The sequence below is a fragment of the Alligator sinensis genome, unplaced genomic scaffold (genome assembly GCF_000455745.1).
Source record: "Alligator sinensis unplaced genomic scaffold, ASM45574v1 scaffold1129_1, whole genome shotgun sequence".
Taxonomy (NCBI): Eukaryota; Metazoa; Chordata; order Crocodylia; family Alligatoridae; genus Alligator; species Alligator sinensis.
In genome coordinates, this window is record NW_005842580.1 from 185,849 (window position 1) to 202,909 (window position 17,061).

Below are 17,061 nucleotides of genomic sequence, written 5' to 3' on the forward strand. Positions count from 1 at the left end.
TCACTGCACCATAGGAAGTCATTCTTTGGGTATGGTCATATTTGTAGGTAGAGTTGGCTTAAAAAAAAAGAAGAAGAAATAAAAGGGGATGCAGTTAAGAACAGAGCAAGGAAGGATGGTGTAGTCTGTGGAAACATTAGCCTGGGACCTGGCTGATACAGGTTTGACTTCCTGCTCTGCCATTGACTTCCTATGACAGGCTAACGTCGCTGAAGAACTAACAGATGTTAGGATGCAAATGAGGAATGGGTTGGAGAATAATACAAAGAACAGTAGGAAACATTTATATTACGTTTATATTAAACAAGAGTATAGATTGATCTCGAGTATTGTGAACATTACTGGTTACCCCTGCTTAAAAAATACAGTGGAGCGAGATTCACAGAAGAGTGACCAGAATCTGGAAAACCCCAAATATAAAAAGTGAATTAAAAGACTGCCGGTGTTATTCTGAGATTGTAAAAAAAATAGAAAGTAATTATAAGGAGGTGGTCAGCCTGAGACCCTGCTGTAAGCAGTTGGCAGGTAAGAATCTCTCTGGCTGGAAGGCTGACAGCAGCCACAACTGATAAGGGAATTAGGGTGGAGTCATAAAGGGTGCTGACAGAAGTGACATTTGTCTTGCGATCAGCCCCTTGAAAGTGCTGTACAGCGATGCCCTGACAGAAGTGCATGGCTGCAGAGTGCTTTAAAGATGCCTGATCACACAACAAATTACCCTTCATTAGATGAGGAGTGGATCACCTTCATTAAACTTCTGTCTGACCACCTTCAGAGCTGTCCACATGATGGGAGGGTGTAGAAGGAAGAGTATTGGAGCTCCAATCCACCCACCCCCCACCCTATCCCAGTGCAGGCTGGGCAAACTCCAGGCCGCAGCTCCATCTTGTCCCTTCTACCCCCTCCCATCATGCAGATAGCACTGGAGCTTGGAAGTGGGGGTGGGGATAGGGGAGAGAGGCAAAGCTGAAATGAAGCTCCTCCTGGATTGGCTCCAAGGTGGAGCTCATTTCCACCCTCCATCCCCCCACCATCCAGCAGGGAATGTCTGTTGGGTTATGGGTTGCTGTAACACATGGCACTTTCTGTGAAGCACCATGGGATGCATGTAGAAATGCTCCGTGCATGTTTGGTAGGGGGCATTCTATAGCCTTGTGGGTCTTCTCCAAGGTCAGAAATTTGACCAAGGTACAAACGTTATCCGAAGTGCTGTGTGGGTTGCTAAAACACTTTACAATACAGCGCTTCCAATTTAATACTTCATTTAACAAGCCTTACTTTAAAGTACTGTACCCATTTTAAAAATTCCATAAAGCTGTGCACTTCTGTTAAGTCACAGCAATAAAGCACTTTAAATGGTTAAAAAAGCAACTTCTGTATACACCCATGAGTTACTGTGGGGAGCTGCATGTCTGTCAGCACCCAAAGAGGCATAAAAGCTTCAGGAGCAGAGTGGAAAAGAGAGGAAGAGGTGTGGTATGATATGGTTAGGTTAGGTTAGGGAAGTATTGAGTTGTGTGTAATGCTTCTCCGGGTCTGAAGAAAAACTACAGATTTTGGGGTCATTTGTGGTTTGCAGACTTGCTTGTTTTGTTGTTTTTCTTCTACTGTGTGGACAGTTTGTAAATCTGACTGTGGGCTGACTGGCTTCAATAAGGAAGCTGAGTGACCCACCTACAGTAACAAACAAGTGGTCTAGAGAAGGCTTAATGAAGCTTTTTACCTCCTTGTCCAATACCAAAAGAATAAAGCCAATGGTTGATTAAAATAAAAGGTGGGAAAGTCAAAGCCAATAACAAGAAACACTTTTCGGTATAATGTGCATTGAATTGTAGAATTTGATGCCATGGGAAGCATTTGAGTCCAAGAATGTAACAAGATTTTTAAAAATTGATTGGCTATTTATATGGCTATCAAAAATAACCAAAGTTTTAATTAACAGTGACAAATTTTGCAAGAGAAGTTTAGCCTTGTAGTTTGGGGATTAAGTAACTCTCTTAGTGACAACTATGAAATCAGCGTGAGAGTAAGTTGTTCCACATCTGCCTGCTTAAGGCCTTACACTGCCCTCTGAAACATCTAGCCCTGGACAATGTCAGAGACAGGATCCTGGATGAAATGGATCTTTGTTTGATCCACTAGGGCAAATTCTGTGTGACCTTGGGCAAGATCCTCAGAAGTTGATCCTTACCTGTTGTAACACTTAAGGCACATCTACACCTGAACTGTAATGCTCAATACCCTATTTTACTGAGCATTAAAGTGTTGCATAAAAAAAAAAAATGCTAACATGCTAATGCACAGTAAAATAGGCTACTGTGCATTAAAGCTCATGCTTTTTAAATGACGTTTCGCTACTGCATATTAGGGCAGCCTATTGCACATTTATTTAGTACCTCACATAGGAGGAACTAAATTTAATGCGATTAGGAAAAGCGCATTAATGAACATGTAGACGCACCCTGAATGTTGCAATGTCCAGCTCTTATGTACACTGCCAACCAGTGGAAACTGCAGTCCTGAGTTTGATTCTCAATCTCTCTATACAATATATGAGGATATTTAATCTCCAGAGGAAGATATCCTCATAAATTAGCCCTGCATAGTGCTGCCTCTCATTAGAGATGGGTATCTTTTTTGGGACAGGCAGATGCCTCCTGCTTGGGATCCTCAACTGTGAGCCCCATCCTATGCCCAGTTTGCCTATCTATCTGAGACTTCAGGATAGCCTGGTGCTTAGAGCACATGTGTGTGTGCCTCACCCACTTGCTCCTGTTTTTTGTACACCAAGCCTGGAAATCAAGCACCAAAGCTGCTCAGAGGATGCCTTCTTTCAGTTACTCTCAAGCATGCTACAGAGATTTTAAGAGCGACTGTGGGAGGCACCCCCAAATAACTTCACCGGTGTATGTGAGAGCCCCCAGTGGTCCTGGACACATGGTGTAAAAAGACCAATGCCTTTGAAGAGGTAGATGAGGGCCTAGAACCTTTGAAAATCTTGAGTCTTAAGGCCTGTGACCCATTGAAGCCAATAGAAAAACTAGTATCTTTAATGGCTGAAATGGTCTAGTTGGGAATGATCCTGTTTTGAGCAGGAGGTTGGACTCAATGACCTCCTGAGGTCCCTCCTAGCCCTGATTTTCTATGACTGTAGGCTTTGGAGGAGGCATATGGTCTCTCTCTGCCTCAGATCCTAGTTGGCACAATGGAGATAACACTTCCTTACCTCACCAGAGTTTGAAGACAAATGCTGTTCAGGAGAGTCGCGCAAGTACTTCAAATGAATAGATAATGCATCTTAGATCCTATGGCACAGGTGCTGCTAAAGATGGTGGGTCATTACTGGCTCAAGGGACAGGAAAAAAGCAGTTCCACAAAACTAAGCTGAAAAGCAGTGCTGTACAAGGTACCTTCTTACTCAGCAGATGTGTTTCTTGGGTGTGTTCTGACTAATCTGCTAACTTTACTGCCTAACTTTTTTTTTTTTTTTTAAACTGTTTCTTTATGCCTGTTAGCATTGTAGAGTCAAAATAGTCCATATAGAGGAAGCTAGATTCCATTCCTTCCTGTTCATATTCAACAGAATTCTGTACTAAATTCTGATCAGTTATATTTAGGCAAACATATTGAAGATTGTGTAGTAGCACAGGAGACAGTGAGGACAGAATACAACTCATAACACCCTTATTACTGGTAATGATGTGAAAGAAGGAAAGCTTGACTCGCAGATCCCAGGCTGTTCTCTGGGCTGGCAGTTAGACAAAACATGTTTATTGCCTTGTAAATTGAGCAGATTAGATGGGAGCAGGGAGGGGGCTTTCTGTAAGACAATAAATGTGGAACCACACAACGCCATTTTCACAAAGTCACATTTCAGAGAAGAACCACATTTCAGATTCGAAAGCCCTGTGGTTCTGATTTACAGTCAGGCATCCTCTTTGAAAGCAGCTGATGTAACAATGCAGGTTGGAAACAAATCTAGCCATGCCAGAGCATCCTGCATGAGAAAAGTATCTCTGTTAAAAATAAAGGATGTAAAAATCCCTAGAGGTGACCTGGAACCTTCTTTAAAAAAAAATAAAACCCAATAGTAGAGTCTCAGAAGAGATTAATACTACTGAGCAAAAAGTGAACTTGGATGGCAAGGAGTTAGGCTGTGTTGCCAAATGAGAAGGTTTGAGAGGCAAACAAAAGAGCCTTCAAAATTTGAAGGCAAAAGACTAGGAGCATAAATTGCAGCAGCAGTAAGAGGGAAATTACAGAGTGCAAAATGGAGTATAAGGAGCAAATAATTACCACAAACCAAAGATTCTTTAGGCATATTAGAAGCAGAAAGTTAGTGAAAGAAATCCTGCTCAATATAAAAAAGTTAAAGGAATCAAAGATTCCTGCTCACATCATCCAGAAGTGATTCCTTTGTATTAGTCTGAGGCATGGATGATGTGGGGGAGATTTCTAAAGTTCTATCCTGCAGCAGGTCACTTCTAGTAATAAATATAAGGTACTCACAGAGGATGAGGTGTCTGAAGAGGTGTTGAAGGCTGTTAATCATTTAAAATACAGCAAGGCCCCAGACACAGATGGTATACATCCAAAAGTTCTGAAGGAGCTCAAGAAGGATGTGGCTGACAGCTGTTCACAATAATCTGTTACTAAAATCAGCATTTTTTTCAAAGGACTGAGGATAACAAATGTGGTACCAGGAGTCAAAAAAAAAAAGTCTTTGGAGTAATCCAGGTAAATATAGACCCATAAGCCTTACCTCTCTGCCTAGCCCATTGGTTGAAGGATAATTAGAAACCCCTGGAAGTTTACAACATAAGATCCAATCAACATAGATTCTGCAAAGGAAAACCATGCCTCATGAATGTCTTAAAAATGTTCAAGCACATCAGTAAGGCAGATAAGGAAGAGTCAGCCAACATAATTTTCACAAAGTCAGTTTTCAGAGAAGAATCATGTCTCAGAAGGCCAAAGTCCTGTAGTTCTGATTTACAGTACTGACCAATGTGTTTTCAGTAGAGATAGGGAAGTATTAATGTCCTTGTATAAGGCCTTATTGAGACCTCACCTGGAATACTGCAGGCAGTTCTGGTTGCCTGTGTTCAAGAAAGGTGAAGTCAAACTGGAATAGGTACAGAGAAGAGCCATGAGGATGAGCAGACAAATGGAGAGTCTGTCACATTAGAGGAGACTAGAAGAGCTTGACTAGCCTAGCAAAAAGAAGGCAGGGAAGAGATATGATTGCCCCCTATAAATACATGAGAGGGTTAAACACCACAGATGGAAAACAACTGTCTAAGCTAAAGAACAATGTTGGCGTAAAAACAAATGAACTGGTTGTGAATAATATGTCTGTGGGAGAAAGTGTCTAACTATCTGAGCAGCAAGGGTTAAGAACAACCTCTCAACACAAGTGGCTGGGGAAAGAAATTAAACTACTTTTAAGATGGAGCTCAGCAAATTTATGAAAGGGATTGTATAATGTGGTTATCTGTGAGAGCAGGAGAGCAAGTTTGAGGACCAAAGAGCAATAGAAATCATGGGTCAGAGATTGTCTTGGATCAAAAAGTAGCTTGGAGAAAGAAAGCAAAGATCAGAATTCCATGATCAGCTTTCATTATAGCAGTGATTCTCAGCCAGGGGGCCATTTCAAATAGAAATTCATGGCTTCAAAAACATTCTGACCCATTGACCTTGCTGACTTCATTGCAACAGAAGAATTGCTCTGTAGTCAAAAAAGGAGTGAAAGGAAAGAGCTGCCATTTTCTGAGGGGTGCCTTGAGTCTAAAAAGGTTGAGAATCACTCTATTATAGCAAAAGGTGAAATGGGAAGCATTTTTAACATGCTGTTCATACTGCTATATTTAATGCATTTATTAGTGATCTGGTAAAGGTGCAAGGGAAGTAATAGTGAGTCAGCTAAATTAACAGATGAAGGAAAAGTACTCAGATTAGTCGGCATTAGAAAGAACTACAAGGAACAGGGGCTGTGTCTACACAAGCCGCTACCACGCAGTGGTTACTGCACATATATTTAGTGCCTGTATAAACAAGTACTAAATAAATGTGCAGTAACCTGAGTTACTGCTCAGTATCACTGGCAAATGCCTTTTTTGTGATTACTGCACAGTAGCCTAATACTACTGTGCAGTAGTGTTGCATCATGGTTTTTGCTATACGGCACTACTGCGCAGTAGTATCAGGCTACTGCACAGTCAGCATCTTGTGTAGATGTGCCCAGAGAAAACTAAACAAGCTAGGTAAATAGGCAACCTGATAGCAAATGAAATTCAGTGTCAGTAATGCAAAATAATGCACATTAGAAAGAAGTTTTTAAAGTACTGTTGTCCTTTATTGGGAGTAAATTAACCATATTAACTCAGCAGTAAGGCCTTGGCATCACTGTAACCAGCTCAATGATACCTTTGGCTACTGTGCAGCTGCAGTCAAAAAACAAACAAGATTAATAGATTCATAGATGCTAGGGTCAAAAGGGACCTGAACAGATCATCGAGTCTGACCCCCTGCCCTGGGCAGATGACCCCAGTCAGATGCCTATCCAGCCTTCTCTTAACGAGCTGCTAGGTAGGAGAGAGCACCACCTCCCTTGGAAGCCCATTCCAAATTCTGGCCACCCTTACTGTGAAGAAGTTCTTCCTGATGTCCATCTTAAATCTGCTCTCTGTCAGTTTGTGACCATTGTTCCTTGTTACCCCAAGAAGCACCCTGGTGAACAGAGCATCTCCCATCCCTTACTGCGTCCCCCTAATGAATTTGTAGGCGGCCACAAGATCACCTTTTAGCCTTCTCTTGCGGAGGCTGAAGAGATCCAGGTCCCTTAGTCTCTCCTCATAGGGCTTGGCCTGCAAACACTTAACCATACAAGTGGCCCCCCTGTGGACCCTCTCGAAGTTATCCACATCCTTCTTAAAGTAAGGTGCCTAAAACTGGACACAGTACTCCAACTGCGGTCTGACTAATGCTACATAGAGGGGAAGTATCACCTCCTTGGTTCTATTTGTCATGCATCTGCTAATGCATGATAAAATGCAGTTAGCTTTGCTGATGATTTCGTCACACTGACAATTCATGTTCATCTCGGAGTCCACTATGACTCTGAGATCCCTTTCCGCTTCTGTGCTGCTGAGAGTCATTCCCCATACAGTAGCTGTGTGGGATATTTTTATGCCCTGGGTAAAGCACTCTGCATTTGTCCTTGTTGAACTTCATCCTGTTGTGTTCTGCCCACTTTTCCAACCTGTCCTGGTCCACCTGCAATCGTTCCCTACCCTCCGGTGTGTTCACTTCGCTCCACAATTTAGTATCATCTGCAAACTCGGGCAGAGTACACTTCACGCCCACATCCAAGTCACTGATGAAGACGTTGAAGAACACTGGTCCAAGGACCGAGCCCTGAGGAACCCCACTGCCCACATCCTTCCGGGTCGATATCAACCTGTCCACCATCACTCTCTGGGTGCAACCCCCAAGCCAATTTGCCACCCCCTGGACTGTGTAATTATCCAAGTCACAGCCTCTTAATTTATTTATGAGAATGGGATGTTAGAGTGCATAAGGAATGATGTGCAGAGTAATCTAAAAGTACTAGAATGACATGTAAGTCAGTGATGCAGCATAATCTGGATACTTTGTGCAAGTACTGGTCATCATGTCTTTGTGTACAAGTGCCCTTAAAGGACATTGTAGACTTGGACAGAGTTTGGAGAAGAGCACTGAGAATCATCGAGGGCCTAGACAAACTCTTGTGTGAAGAGAGATTGACAAGACTGGGACTGATATCTTAGGAAGGAGACGAATAAAAGGAGACAGTAAAAGGCTATATAATATATATATGTACCCACCTGGCCTTGTGGAGTCTCTCTCTCTGGCGGTCCTGGAATGAGCGCCTGAGTGTTGCTGCGGAGGCTGCTCTTGCAGCCACGATGTTGGGTTGTTCTCTCCGCGAGGGATGCCCCAGTACTTGCCTGCCATGTTTTGGATCTTTCGTTCAGTAGTGGAACTCCCTCTTGTAGCGGTGCATGTGTCAGGTGTTGTCACCAGTGGATATTCTTGGGGCTCCACCTCGCATACACCCCAGCCATATGCCAGCCTCTTGGGACAGCCAATCGATGGTCAGCCTGATCTCCTACAGCATCGCCTCCCATCCCCTCTTCACTGCTCTGGCCCCTGTTTTCGACTATGCTTGAGTGTATTCAGGGTGGTGAGACAACCCTGGTGATTTGTGGGGTCCCTTGGGGTGCCAGGATCCCCACAGCAGTCCCAGCCCACTTTGCCCTGAATTGAAATTCCAGGGAGGGGCCTCAGCCCGCCCTCACTCACGCATCCTATGCTCAACGATCTTGCCATCCTTCAACGCCTTTCCCCTGGCCCAGCTCCCTTGTCCAGGGCAGTGTCTTCTTTAATTAAATGTCGGCCCCTCTGTTGGGTCCCTCCTCGGCTTCTCCTCCCCTTTGCCAGAAGGCCCTCTCCTGTTTCGGGCAATGGCCCCGTAGCTTGCTCTCTGCTACATTCGCCCAGCTGCTTCCCTGCTGCTGGCTTTTATCTTTGCTGGGCGGCATTCTTCAATTATGTCATCTTGCCGCGCCAGTCCCAGCCATAGATAAAAGTAGCTGATGAACTGCATGAGTGTTCCTTCCCTCCACGGCTTGGTTGGCTCGGCTGCTCCTATGAGGGGTAAGTTTGCCCTGTTCTCAGGGCTTTTCTGCTTGTTGTTATGGCGGGCTGTTCCCACCTTAACCCCCACCCCTTTTCCTTCATCCCCCTATATATATTTCACACACACACACACACACACTCAGGAATGATGTGGGGGGAGGGGGCGGGCGGGGATGGAGTGCCACCGCCACTTCCCAGGATCGGGGTGGAGGAGCTTGCCCCACCATCTCCTCCATCCCTGCCATCATGGCGGCACTCTGCCACACCGCCACCTGTCCAGGATGCTTTTGGAGCACTCTGATTGGCTGTTTCACTAACCAATCAGAGTGCTTCAAGAGCGCTATGGACAGACAGACAGATGGAATAAGCCCATTATTATATTGGAATATATATAACACATGTAAAGTTGTCATCAAAAGGTAGATCTGAATTTTCTGTACTCTGTCCATTACAAGAATAATGAGGACATTCAAGAAAATGAAAAGGGTGGACTTGAGTTCATAGATTTCATAGATTTCATAGACATTAGGGCTGGAAGGGACCTCGGAAGATCATCAAGTCCAGCCCCCTGCCCAAAGGGCAGGAAGTCAGCTGGGGTCATAGGATCCCAGCAAGATGAGCATCCAATTTACTCTTGAAGGTGTTCAATGTAGGCGCTTGAACCACCTCTGAATGCAGGCTGTTCCAGACCTTGGGGGCTCAGACAATAAAGAAACCTTATGTCCAGCCTGAATTGGTCTTGCAGTAGTTTGTAACCGTTCGACCTCGTCTTCCCTTGGGGCACTCTGGTGAACAAACGTTCCCCCAGATACTGGCAGTCACCCCTAATAAACTTATAGGTGGCCAACAGATCACCCCTGAGCCTGCACTTTTCCAAGCTAAAGAGCCCAATGGCTCTCAGCCTGTCGTTGTAAGGTCTGTTTTCCTTACCTCTGATCATGCGCGTGGCTCTTCTCTGGACTCTCTCAAGCTTCTCCACATCCTTTTTGAATTGTGGAACCCAAAACTGGACGCAGTACTCCAGCTGCGGCCTCACCAAGGCCGAGTACAAAGGGAGAATGACATCCCAGGATCTGCTTGAGAAGCATCTATGGATGCAAGCCAGCATTTTGGTTGCTTTACTAGCCGCAGCATCACATTGCAGGCTCATGTTCATCTTGTGGTCAATGATGACCCCCAAGTCTCTTTCTTCTGTAGTGCTAGCCAGCGTAGCACTGCCGAGTCTATAAGGATGCTGCAGGTTTTTCCTCCCAAAGTGGAGAACCTTGCATTTTTCAGTGTTAAACACCATCAGGTTTTTGTCTGCCCATTTGCTGAGCCTGTCCAGGTCAGCCTGGATCGCCCTCCTGTCTTCAGGTGTGGATGTTTTGCCCCAAAGTTTGGTGTCATCAGTGAACTTGGCCAGTCCGCTTCTGACTCCAATATCTACATCATTAATGAAGATGTTGAACAATATGAAGATGTTTAACATCAACAGTTAAAAATGAAAGAAAGGAATTGCCTTTTCATTTGGTGTGTGATTGAAATGGGACACTTTTTCATAGTTGGTAGGGTCGGAAGGAACCTGAGTAGATCAAGTCCAACCCCGTGCCATGGGCCGGAAAGAGTATTAGGGTCAAATGACCCCAGCTAGGTGTCTATCCAGCCTCCTTTTGAAGACCTCCAAGGTAGGAGCTAGCACCATTTCCCTTGGAAGTTGGTTCCAGATCCTAGCCACCCTGACTGTAAAGTAGTGCCTCCTTATATCTAGCCTGAATCTACTCTCCATCAACTTATGGCGTTATTCCTTGTTATTCCCTATAGTGCTCAGGGGAACAGGGACTCTCCCAGTGCCTGCTGGTCCCCCTTGGTCAGTTTATAGATGGCCACCAGATCCCCTCTCAGCCTTCTCTTGTGAAGGCTGAACAGGTTCAGGTCCCATAGTCTCTCCTCGTAGGGCCTGCCCTCTTGCCCCCTGACCATGTGAGTGGCCCTCCTTTGGACCCTGTCAATGCTGTCCACATCCCTCCTGAAGTGCAGCACCCAGAACTAGACGCAGTACTCCAACTGCGGCCTGACCAATGTTGTATAGAGGGGGAGGATCATCTCCTTGGACCTGCTCTTGATGCATCTGTGGATGCATGACAAGGTGCAGTTAGCCGTCCTGACCGTGTCCCCACATTGTCGGCCCATGTTCATCTCGGAGTCAATAATGATTCCAAGATCCTTTTCTGCCTCTGTGCTGACGAGAAGGGAGTTCCCCAGCCTGTAGGTATGCTGCTGGTTCTTCCTCCCCCAGTGCAATACCTTGCACTTGTCAGTGCTGAAACCCATCCTGTTCTCATCCACCCACCTCTATAACCTGTCCAGATCTGATTGCAGCCTGCCCCTCTCCTCTAGTGTGCCCACTTCTCCCCACATCTTAGTGTCATCCGCGAATTTGAATAAGGTGCTTTTCACCCCCTCGTCCAAGTTGCTGATGAAGATGTTGAACAGTGTGGGCCCAAGGACCGAGCCCTGGGGGACCCCACTGCCCACATCCCACCAGGCCGAAAATGACACATTCACCACCACTCTGGGTGTGGCCCTCCAGCCAATTAGTGACCTATCTGACCGTGTAGGCATCGACACCAGTCGCCTAATTTCTTAATGAGAATGGGGTGAGAGACAGTGTCGAAGGCCTTCCTAAAGTCCAGAAAGACTACATCCACCGCGACACCTGCATCCAAGGCTTTTGTGACCTGGTCGTAGAAGGCCACCAGGTTGGTCTGACAGGACCTGCCTCTAATGAACCCATATTGGTTGCCCCTAAGCCTAATCTCCCCTGCTGGTCCCTTGCAGATGTGCTCCTGGATAATTTTCTCAAAGAGCTTCCCCAGGACCGAGGTAAGACTAACGGGCCTATAGTTTCCTGTGTCCTTCTTCCTCCCTTTTTTGAAATGCCACAGAAGTGACCAAGCACATAACAAGATTCAGAAAGGGGGGGACATTTTATATGGCTACCAAGACTGCGGAGTTATAATTAATGGCAACATTTTTTGGAAGAATATCATATCTTATGTTTCAGGACCCAAGTCAGCCTCTATTAGTAAAATGAAATCTATGGGGGACTCAGGCTACTGTGAGGCTGTTATAATTTTCTTAAGAACATCTGACACTTCCCACAGCCTAGAGGGATTACTAGTCCAATACATCTTGGAAATTCTGGTGTACTGAAGCAATGGAGCAGTCCTACAAAAAGCCTCCGGAATAGGAAAAAGAGATTGGCAATTTTATGACCAATAATTGTCCTGTTCTTGAGAGAGACTGATCCTCAGCAGCTCACGCTGAGGAGGATGGGAGTTGCAAGTACTCAGCATCTCTCAGGATTAAGCTCAACACTTGTAATTTAGGGAACAGACAAATCACAATTGTCTGGGATCAAGTAGGAATGTTAGTTGCTGCTATATGTTGCAAGCCGCATGCATAGTAGGATTGTGGAGGAGAGATGCCAGTGGAGGTGGCTAATAAAATACGGATAATAGACTCCAGTGGAAGAATCACATGTAAAAAAGACCTTATATACAGGGTAACGGTCCCTGGGGGAAATGAGAAAGAATGGAGCATTTCTAACGGAATGCAAGTAAATAAAAAAGAAAAAAATCTTGTGTGTTCCAGCTATTTTTCAACACACCACCAGATGGCAGTACAAACCTATTTGAATGAAGCAGGATTTTCACCAGCGAGCCATTTTACTTCTGTCCTGCTTCCTTTATGCTGGCTTGATTGAGGTTAGGTCGATACAGCAAAATGAAGTGCGATTGTGGTGCAGGCTCATGGATCATTAATGGAGCAGACACGTTGGCATGGATTTCAGCACACAGTCTCAACTAGGGTCCCTGAGGGGTTGGTGCAGAAGTTGGTGCCACAAAGCTAAAGCTACGCGTGTTAGGTATGTTAAAGCTGGGGCGAGCATGCTTGTCCACATTATAATCACTCTCACTTGCTGCACGGACATACTCTCAGCAACTCTAACATTATGTTAGCCCAGAGACAGGAAGAAGCTCTTTGGAGGAATGAGTAATCTGAGGTAGAGGGTAGCCTAAGGAAGGGAGGGAGTAGCAATATTGGAAGCAGATGAATAAAGGGGGGAAAAGAGGAAGGAAAAGGTAGAGGGGCTGCAACAGAATGGAAATAGGTAAAGTCCCTTCCTGTCCTTTTTATTATGATATACTTTTTGCCCAGTGCTAAGACCAATACTGGGTTGTCCTCAGCAATGCATTCTCCACTTTTTGGTGTAAGCCTAGGTTTAAATGGAATGATCAATAAAACTTTCACCACTTCCACCAAGGAGCATGGATCTTACAGGTAGGCTGCTTCTGGGATGTGAGCAGGTTCAAGTTACCTGTACACTTCCTTGCACTGTGGGCACGCTCAGTACCATAATATATGTACACAAGGGAGCAGAGCTAAGGCTGCCTTGGCAGTGATATTCATTTAATAGCTCTGGAGGCACAAGTGTCTCTTCAGTGTATCATCTGGGCTCTTCACAGAAAATATTATCAAGGGTTTGTTTGTTTTTTAACTATGCATTGGTCATGTTTCTTTTGCAACCATGCGTGATGCAACCTGTGCTATCTGTCTCTGTCAATATTGACATAAGACCTATAGATTTATTTATTTTTCGTTTGAACTGGAGTCTGATTGTTGCAATTCACCCATAGGTATATAGATGCTGTTGTGGGTCTTGGGCTAATACTGACTGCTCACATGATTTCTGAATGAGTGCTGAAGTGTCATACATAGCCTTAGAAAAGCAGAAATCGTGCATGAGTTGAAAAACCAAAGATGATCTAACAAATAAACATTGTGATTCCCTTCCCAGAGACTTCTATTTCCTCTCTAGCCCTTCAGTCAGGTTTTCTGAGGACAGCAGCTGCTTGGGTATGTCACAAGGACCTTGTGATAAAACTATGGAGAATTTGGAAGTGGTGAATTTTGATGGTGGGGGATGGAAATTGATACATCCAATAAGAGGGGTAGAGAGAAAAATTTACCTCTCTGATGCAGACAAGAAGGTGTGTAGCTCGTCCTGTTCTATCTGAAGTACAAGGAGCAGTTTAGAACCTAAGGGCCAGTTCTCCCTTGCCTCACACCTTGCCTCATCATTTAAAGCCCTGCAGAGTGAGCATGAAATGTGGCAGACACCTTTACCCTTTAGATTGTACCTGCTTTGCACAAGTATAAATGACTGCAGGGTGCAAACAGTGCAGAATCAGGCTCTGAGTCTTCTCTAACCCCTTCTTCCTCAGTGGTACTGTCCACCCCCTGGTTACACCTGAAATACCCTGCCAAGACCTGTGTCTCATTGCACTAGGCTGCTGTGCACGCACACCAGAAGTGAAAATGCCTGCTCCAAAGATCTCTTGCTCTGAGTAGCTCTGAAGCACAAGATGTCCAGTGATATCTTTTATTAGGCCAACTGTATAGTAGGGAGAGATAACTGACAAGCATTTGGGCACAAAATGCCCTTCCTCAGATCTGGGAAGGAAGCTGCTGCAGCCCAAGCTGAATAGACATGGCAGCCAAAAAACCAGAATCAGGAAAAATCAGGATCAGGTCAAGGATCAGCAGTGGAGGCGCTGGCCTGAGAGCAGTAGCCAGCTTGTGTGCCAGTGCAGAAGATAAGCCAAATCTCCTGACTCCCAGGGCATGTCTGCACTGCCCTCAAGCCTGCAACTGCAGCTCACCTAAGCTAATTTTAAGCTACCCAGCTCAGGTATTGTTCAGAGTATGGCTGCAGCATGGCAGAGTTTAGGGGAGCTAATTGCCTAAGTATTTACACAGCCATCTGTAGAAGAGTTGTACCTTGTGCTGAGTTGTGTGTTGCTGTGGTTTCCCTATTAGCATTACCCAAGATACTTAATGTGAAGTAAGATCAAGTTGTCTCCCTGAGCTGCAGTAACATAGCTTGAAGGAAGTGTAGAAACACCCACTTTGGTGACCTTTCCACTGGACCATGCAGACAGTAAGTCATCCAAGTCCGGCATGAGGTTATTTTAGCAGCCCTGGTGTGAAATTAATGGGGGAGGCTCCCTTTGGTTCCCAGTGGGACAAGTAGGTCCATCCGCATCATAGAATGACTTGGGTTTCATCATCACATCCCTCTGTCATCTCTGACTGGATCCCTTGACACAAGCAAGCAAGGAGGTCTAAAATGAGCCCTGCAGATAGGAGTGTTTTTCGTCCCCTCCCCCTGCCCCCCACCAGTTTGGAGCAGGCTTAGTTGGGGTGAGTGTGGGGAAATGGCTCTCTACTGCCCTTGCAGTCTCTGTTCCCGAGCTGGTGGAAGATTCAGTCCTGGAGGATGGGAGATTCAGTCCTGGAGATTTAGCCCCTGGAGGGGGCTCTAGGACTGAATCTTCCACCAGCTCCTGAACAGACTGCAAGGGCTGTCAAATACTTTTTGAAAGAAGGAGATGAGAGAAAGGGGCAGAAGGGTAATGGAGAGAGTGAAAAAAGAGGGAAAAGAGAGAAGAGATTGGGAACAGAGAAGGAGACAGTTAGAAGGCCAATGGGCAGATGTAGGAAATCCTAAGAGGAGGCTGGGAGAGTGAGCAATAATTTCCTTTTCCCCAGACAGCAGGGAATGCACCGCTCCCACACCCTCCTGCACATGCCGGGAGGCCCTCTGCTCCCCATCAGCCACTGGTCCTCCTTCTCACCAAGCGCTCATTATCTTTTCAAATGCAGTGAATACCCCCACTTAGGCATACGACAGTCTTTTCAACACCCCTTTGAGGGACTCTGTGTTTTCAGCCAGAGGGCTGCAAGAGAAGGAGAGGATTCAGGTTGCAACTCTTCATCTGTTGTGTGGAGAGCCTAGGGCAGGGCAGGACTGAGGCTCTGGGAGATTTGCTTGGGGAGCACCGGATTGTGGGACTGCTAGTGCTTTGGACTGGGGCTGAGGTGTCCAGACTGAACTGGGAGACTATGGGAGTGGAAATCCAGGAGTGCTCCTGGTTAAGACCCAGTAAAAAAAAATAGGTGAAAGGGAAGTGGATAAAGCCTTTGTTTTACATGAGAGGAGAGTTTAGGCAGGTGTGAGTAGAATGAAACCTTAGGAAAAAAAATCATCTTCTCAATTATAATTCTTCAATATCAGGGCTGGGGAGCCATCTGAGACACTGATAACTTTATCTTGGCAACATACAGCTTACACAGTTATCCTGCTTTACATCTACTGGATAACAACACAGCTAGAACTCCCCTGTAGCCAGGTCGTAGTATCTTGTGTATTATTATGCCACCAACAAAGCTGTGGGGAATTTTACCATGCTGCATATGCCTGGGGAGCAGGCCAGCAACCCTCCTTTGCCTTTGAAACAGAGAATGCTCTTCAGCTTCTCTTTAAACAGAAAAAAAATGACAAGTCACATGGCTCTGTCTTGTGGTATTTTACACCACGCACGAACGATTAGGAATGTATTGTGTTGTAAACAGTCTAGCCTCTTAGGACTTCCTTTGTCACTGCTGCAGCATGAAGCCACCCAGAGCTTCACATTAGCAAGGGGTGAAGCTCAGACCTTTGGAGCTGGAGGAGACTCGCCATTAGCTAGAGGCTGTAGAAAGTGCACGACATACTGGTAAACCATTTCTCAGTGGGGAAAATGTTATGGTAAATTGATTTACTTGTAAAGATACATCACATTCACCTATTTCACAGACTCCATCCATTTTCAATTTCATATGAAATTAGGTTCATAAACTGCATGCTGGCCACACAAGCAGCATTTGACTGAAATCTTAAAGAATAACAAAAAGCTTTTCCTACCATTCTTCCTTAGATGGTCCCTGAGTTAGCAAACAGACCTTGCTCTTATCTTGGAGATCATTATAGGTTGCCAGGGTGTCACCCCCGGAAAAAGAGAGAGAGGCCCTGTCTGTGGCCTTCCATCACCTTTTTGACCTAAAATTCATCATTCCCCTGTGGATAATGCCCACCTGGGGGGAGTCACGGGTAGCCAGAAGCAAGGCCCTGACATTGTTTTGCAACCTATTTCTAGCTGCTCATCTTTGACTGACCTGCCTGAAAGGAATCATCAGGACACCTACCTGCAGACACCCATGTGGGCCCATGATGGAAGGAGGCAGCCAAGCTCCTATGCTAGTCCTTGCCTTTGTAAAAAAATTAAAAAATTTTAAAAAAAATCCATGTGGCACTTGTTCTACTCAGACTCCTTTGTTTTCACATCTCATTAAAAATCTCACTGTTTGCTTTTTCTGCTCACATGTGTTCCCCTCTGGTCCTCCTATATGATTAGCAACAATATACCCGGATCCAGGCCACTCCTTATCCGTGTCCCAAAGGGGGAGGGGGGCTGTTAAAGAAATCTTTTGTTCTTTAAAATAAAAACTTATCTT

At 45.3% G+C, this 17,061-nt stretch overlaps 1 long non-coding RNA gene across 1 annotated transcript in view; it reads left to right on the forward strand.

The window, feature by feature from the left end:
* Window positions 1–16,848, forward strand: part of LOC102372332 — an 18,399-nt gene extending 1,551 nt beyond the window's left edge. The window contains exons 2-3 of the long non-coding RNA XR_324848.2: window positions 12,316–12,589; window positions 16,704–16,848. This is a non-coding gene — a long non-coding RNA (uncharacterized LOC102372332). The remainder of the gene's footprint in view (window positions 1–12,315; window positions 12,590–16,703) is intronic.
* Window positions 16,849–17,061: the final 213 nt, after the last annotated feature.